The sequence below is a fragment of the Mastomys coucha genome, unplaced genomic scaffold (genome assembly GCF_008632895.1).
Source record: "Mastomys coucha isolate ucsf_1 unplaced genomic scaffold, UCSF_Mcou_1 pScaffold12, whole genome shotgun sequence".
Taxonomy (NCBI): domain Eukaryota; kingdom Metazoa; phylum Chordata; class Mammalia; order Rodentia; family Muridae; genus Mastomys; species Mastomys coucha.
Genome location: NW_022196894.1, coordinates 79137242 through 79144414, shown reverse-complemented (window position 1 = coordinate 79144414; position 7173 = coordinate 79137242). Strand labels below are relative to the sequence as shown.

Sequence of the window (7173 nt, the reverse complement as noted above, 5' to 3'; positions counted from 1 at the left end):
AAAAAAAAAAAGAAAAGAAAAGAAAAAGAAAAAAGAAAAAGGGAAGGAATTTCAAAGTTGAAGGTGAAGTGCCTGAGGAAGAAGTTTGCCCTGAGGACACTGAGAAAAGCAAGGAAGAAGCTTATCTATGAAAAGGCAAAACACTATCACAAGGAGTACAGGCAGATGTACACGATTGAAATTCAGATGGCCAGGATGGCAAGGTAAGCTGGGAAATTTTATGTGCCCACAGAACCCAAAGGTCTGCAAGGTATTGCAGCTTCTTCATCTTTGACATATCTTCAATGGCACCTTTGTTAAGCTCAACAAGGCTCCAGTTAACATGTTGAGGATCATGGAAGTGTACATTGCATGACGGTTCCCCAACCTGAAGTCAGTAAATGAGCTCATCTACAAGCAAGGCTACGGCAAAGCAAAATCAATAAGAAGTGGATTGCCTTGATAGATAATTCCTTGATTGCTCAATCTCTTGGTAAATTTGGCATCATCTGCATGGAGGCTCTAATTCATGACATCTATACAGTTGGGAAATGCTTCAAGGAAGCAAGTAACTTCCTTTAGCCCTTCAAATTATGTCCCCTAAGAGATGGACTGGAGAAAAAGACAACTCACTTTGTAGAAGATGGAGATGCTGGCAACAGGAAAGACCATAAAAACAGGCTTATTAGACAGATGAACTAAAGTATCACCCATGGTATTTTTATAATCTGGTCTGTTATTAAACAGTCACATTTTGGTAAATAAAAAAAATTGTAGGAAATTTTATGAAAATAAATTACCATATTTTTAGGAAATTATGTTTCAAAAAGTAAAGGTAATATGCTATTACCAAAATATATACATTAAAACAGATTAAAATATATAATGATACATTTAAAATATTTAGGCAACTTTTGTTATATCATTGTTCTGAACATACATATATATTTACCTTGATGTTTAGTTTAGCATACCACATTTTATTTATCTTTAATAAAATATGATGAACTAACATCTCATTTAATATATAAATGTAAACATTATTACAGAATGAGTGTCAGTGTTTTATTTATATTATTCCATCCTTTTCTACTATTTAATATTTTTGCATATATTTACTGCATTTTAAAATATTTTACATTTTCATAAAATATATATCAATCATATTCTTAACTACTTCCCAAGTACTCCCATAACTTCCCATCCTTTCTATCAACTCAAACATCATGTTAGTTTTCTTTCTCAAATAATGACCAGGAAACATAATAAATAAATCAAGACAAAGAAAACATAATACACTATAGCAACACAAGTGAAACACACAAAACACAGAGCAATGTTCTGTTTGCCAGCTGCTTTTGACCTTGTATCCTGTCTTGGGGTAGGATTGATAAACTCTCTGTGCCATTCCTTTCAAGAAAACTGATGTTTCTTCTAACAATAATCATCTACAAATATCATCCCCTTTTGTTCAGGAGCAGGACTTTGTCACCCTTTCCCTTTCTCCAGGCTTGGATTTTCTTTGGTTTGAATTCGTACATGACTTTGGGATGTGCCAGAATACATATTTTAATCACGTAATGTTTATGTATGTATTATCACTTCCTGAATTGCTTTGAATTCCCAATACCTACATATTCTGTTCATATCCAATATTTTTTCTCAAAACATTTGTTTGAACTTGTCCCTTGAAAGTCTTTTCTAAACATTGTATCCAGAACAGTACTTTGTAAATATAAACATTCCTGGGAAAATATTTGAGTCTCATTAACTTTTATACACTGGACACACAAAAGGGAATAATCAGAGGTTGGTAGATGGTTTCCATATAACTATTCTAATAGTAATAGTAATGTTCAAGAAAAATGTTAAAAATTGTTTTATATCCAGTATTTTGATAGTTGCATATATAATATACCATTTTCTTAAACATATTTACACACATTCATATAAATCATATTTTCTCTTATAATCTCTTCTAGTAATATGAACCTTTGTACCTTCTACTAGTTTATCTCATTCCAAGCTGGGACACCAGAACTACCTTCAATATGTCCTGAGCAAAAGATCTGTTTTAAACTGTGTGGTAAATGGCAATTGGCTCACTTTAAAGTGCTACAAGGATTGTGTTCTCATTAGAAGACAGTTTCAGCTTTCCCAAGTGCATACTAATCTCAGAGAAATCTCTAACTTGTCCTCTGGCATTAAAAAAATAATCCTCTTAATGATACTAATTAAGAGGCGTGAATGTCATTTCTACATCTTTGCTGTTTCAGGTCAATAAGTTCTGGGCTCAAAACAAAGTCATGACCTGGCTGAATATCACACACTATTGTAACATTAGATATTAAAGGGAGATATTCCAAAATATCTAAAATGTTTTATGATATCCTCAATAAAATTATTGTTTGCATAATTAATTACTATGTCCTTCCTGCTCAACAAAGTTCGATTTCTTTCTCTTAAATCATCTTTCACTGATATCCATATTTAGGATCACTGTGAGATTAGTACTAAGGGAGTAACTTCTTTAAATCCATTTAAACAGGCAATGTGATTCATGTAACAGTCTTTGATTAATCATGGAATGGATGCTAAGGACAGCCACTTATTTGTACTCTTTCTTTGACCTTCCATCTAAAAGTGTTGATTCTTTCCTCCTTAATGTTTACATGTGCTCATTCAGCAATACTTTGTCGCCTATATTTGGATCAGCTTCTGTTGTAGTGTCATTCAAAGTTGTTCCTACTCAATGAGGCATTGAAGATCTATCATTGGGGAATTTACTGAGGCTGAGAGCTGAAGTGCATGATGTAGCATCAGAAGCAGGGTCATTTTTGAGAATTCTTTTAAACCCATCAGTAGAGGAAGGAGTGTGCACACCTACTGGTTAGAGCCATCTTTCTCTTGCGCATAAAATTCATGTACATGTGATGCTTGTACATGAATACACATAGAACAAGCTTTTACAAGTCGTCTTAATTAGCATGCATTAGGTAAATTCTATAAAAGTTTTGTTATTTATAAAGTAGTATTTTCACATAAAATGATGTTTATTTAATAATTTAACACTTGCTTACTTTAAGGTCTGTGTGTAGAGGCATGGCCACACAAGCCACAGTTATAGATGTAGAGGTCAGAGCATAGCAAGAGTAAATTAGTTCTTGTCTTCTACCATGTGGCTTCTGGGATCTTTAGAGACATTCTGTTAGCTCCTATTAAAATGTTTATAGAAGAAACTGGAAAACAATAAGAAACTTCACTAGGGCTCATGTTTATTCTATGTAGTATTAAATTCAATGGTGTGATTGGTAGCAAGCGTAAAATTAACTGTTACATAGAGTGCTGAATCTCAACTTAGTTCTTTCACTCAGTTGAGCTCAGTTGAGTTCAGTTCTTTAAAGTGCTTTTAAAATTCAGTAGAGCAGAAAATCAACCTTTTACCACCTTTGACTACTTTAGGGTATTGTTTCTCTTTTATAAATGGGCAACTGAAACTCCACAAAATTATCATTGTTCTCGTCACCATTGGGGGATGAAGAAACAGTGTGGGAGCCGTGGAATTCTCAGAGGTATTTTCACATTCAACATCTTGCATGCCTAAAAATATAATGAACAATTTGAATGAAAACATATTCTTCCATATCTCTCTAATTAAACTACTGTAATTAATCATATCAAGTTGCAATTGAAGTTTTACATACAAAACTTTTCATTTTTATTTGTTATTATTATTTTCAGAGGAGGCACTCATGTGGGAATGTATGGGGGTCAGAGGAAAGTTCTGGAAATAAGTTTTTTTCTTCTAATATGTTAGGTCCTTGCATGGAACTCAGATGTTACAATTGGTGGCAAACACTGTTATCCTCTGAGCTATTTTACCATATTAAATATTATATTATCTATCAGAAAAAATTAAGAATGTAATATATTTGTCTAATACATAAACTTGCTTTTCCATAATTAAAGCAAAATTGTGGGGACTGGAGAGATGACTCAGTTATTGCAAATATATACTATTCTTGTAGATGAGTCAAATTAAATTCCCAGCACCCACTCAGGGTGAGTTCAAGCACTTATAACCCTAGATCCACACGAACAGTCTCTCCTTGCTTCCATAGGCACTGTGCATATGGGAAACTACCCTCATAGGGATATGCAGATGCAAAGATAAGTAAAAATTATTCTTAACACTATTACATTGAATTCAGAGTACTACAAAAATCTCTTAAACTGCCCATTGCCCAGATGTGAGTCTTAATATTAATTAGCATCTATTGCAAGAAGCTTCACTGATGAGGGTTGAGTATCACACTGATCTATGGATATGAAAATATATCATTAGGGATCATTCAGTTGCTCTGTTATCTTAGCACAATGATAAAGTTCTGTTTTATTTTGGAGTCCATAACCACTATAGTCTCAGCCTTGTCCATAGCATGTAGTATTTGAAAGGGTCTGTGGGACAACTTGCCCAGTGGTTAAGTAAGATGTAACCTATTCTGATGACTACTAAAGATTTTATTAGTGGTATAAGATGATTAGTTGGGGAATGTTTTACATACTAAATGATAATTCTAATGAAATCTCTTTAATGTATTTTCATTATATATATTTATTAACATATAATACTATATAATAGTAAGCATATATATTCATATACCATATACATATGTATATACTATATACACATGTCTGAATATATATGTTTACTAATATATAATAAATTATATATTACATATTATATTATATATTACTTACTACATATCATATACATTATACTTTATATGTTATGTGTTATTTGTTATATGTTATATATCATATATTATATATGCAAGCATAGACTTATATACATATATATTATAATTATACATAATTATATTACTATGCATTAGAAAGCATATATACATATACAATATCTGCGTACATATATATGCTAACTAATATATAATACATTATATATTACAAATACATATACATGAATGAATTTATAATTTATAATATTTTTTAAATAAATTTTATTTATAAAAGAAAAAGAAATGGCAAATGTCAAGCATTTTTTATTAGATATTTTCTTTATTTACATGTCAAATGATTTCTCCTTTTGCAGTTTCCCCTCAAAAAAAAAAACAAAAGCAAAAAACAACAAGAACCCCTGTTGCCTCCCCCTCCCCCTGATTGCCACCCCACCCTGGCATTCCCCTACACTGGGTCACAGAACCTTCACAGGGCCAAGGGCCTCTCCTCCCATTGATGACCAACTTTGCAATCCTCTACTATATACATGCTACCAGAGCAATCAGTCCCGCCATGTATAGTCTTTGGTTGGTGGTTGAATCCCTGGGAGCTCTGAGGGTACTAGTTATTTTATATTGTTGTTCATCCTAAGGGGCTGCAAACACTTCAGCTTCTTTGGTCCTTTCTCTAACTCCTTCACTGGGGACTCTGTACTCAGTTCAATGGATGGCTGTGAGCCTCTACTTCTGTATTAGTCAGGTACTGTCAGAGTCTCTCAGGAGACAGCTATATCAGGCTGGATTGTCCTTCCTTCAGTCTCTGCTCCATAAATAGTATCTGCAACTCCCTCTGTGGGTATTTTGTTCCCCCTTTTAAGAAGGAATGAAATGTCCACATATTGTTCTTCCACCTTCTTGAGTTCCTTGTGGTTTGTGAGTTGTTCTTCCAGTATTCAGAACTTCTGGGATAATAACCACTTATCAGAGAGTGTATATCGTGTGTGTTCTTTTATGATTGGGTTACCTCACTCAGGATGATATTCTCCAGATCCATCCATTTCCCTAAGAATTTCATAAATTCATTGTTTTTAATAGCTGAGTAGTACTCCATTGTGTAGATGTACCACAAGTTCTGTATCCATTCCTCTATTGAGGGACATCTGGGTTGTTTCCAGTTTCTGGCTATAATAAATAAGTCTGCTATAAACATAGTGGAGCATGTGTCCTTATTGCATGTTGGTGTATCTTCTGGGTATATGCCCAGGAGTGGTATAGCTGGGTCCTCAGGTAGAACTATGTCCAATTTCCAGAGGAGCCCCCAAACTGATTTCCAGAGTGGTTGTACCAGCTTGCAATCCCACCAGCAATGAAGGAGTGTTCCTCTTTCTCCACAATCTCTCCAGCATCTGCTATCACCTGAGTTTTTTATCCTAGCCAATCTGACTGGTGTGAAATGGAATCTCAGGGTTGTTTTGATTTGCATTTCCCTGATGACTAAGGAAGCTGAAAATTTCTTTAGGTGCTTCTCAGCCATTCGGTATACATCAATTGACAATTCTTTGTTTAGCTCTGTACCCCATTTTTAATAGGGTTATTTGGTTCTTTGGAGTCTAACTTCTTGAGTTCTTTGAAAACATTGGATATTAGTCCTCTATCAGATGTAGGATTGGTAAAGATCTTTTCCCAATTTATTGTTTGCTGTTTTGTCCTATTGACAGTGTCTTTTGCCTTACAGAAGCTTTGCAACTTTATGAGGTCCCATTTGTCAATTCTTGATCTTAGAGCATAAGCTATTGGTGTTCTCTTCAGGAAGTTTTCCCCTGTGCCTATGTACTCCAGGCTCCTCCCTACCTTCTTTTCTATTAGTTTCAGTGTATCTGATGTGGAGGTCCCTAATCCACTTGGACTTGAGCTTTGTACAAGGAGATAGGAATGAATTGATTTGCATTCTTCTACATGCTAAATTCCAGTTGAGCCAGCACCATTTGTTGAAAATACTGTCTTTTTTTCCACTGTATGGTTTTAGCTCCTTTGTCAAATGTTAAGTGACCATAGGTATGGGTTAATTTCTGGGTCTTCAGTTCTACTCCACTAATCTACCTACCTGTCACTGTACCAATACCATTCAGTTTTTATCACAATTTCTCTGTAGTACAGCTTAAGGTCCGGTATGGTGATTCCACCAGAGTTTCCTTTAATGTTGAGAATAGGTTTGACTATCCTGGGTTTTTTGTTGTTCCAGATGTGTTTGCAAATTGTTCTTTCTAAGTCTGTGAAGAATTAAGTTGGAATTTTGATGGGGATTGCATTGATTCTGTAGATTGCCTTTGGTAAGATGGCCATTTTTACTGCGGCCATTTTAATCCTGCCAATCCACAAGCATGGGAGATCTTTCCATCTTCTGAAATCTTCTTCAATTTCCTTCTCCAGAGACTTGAAGTTCTTGTCAAATAGATCT

At 34.4% G+C, this 7173-nt stretch overlaps 1 pseudogene; it reads left to right on the top strand.

Moving 5' to 3' along the window:
- The window catches only part of LOC116086524, an 846-nt pseudogene extending 165 nt beyond the window's left edge, over positions 1 to 681 (top strand).
- The last annotated feature ends 6492 nt before the right edge of the window (positions 682 to 7173 follow it).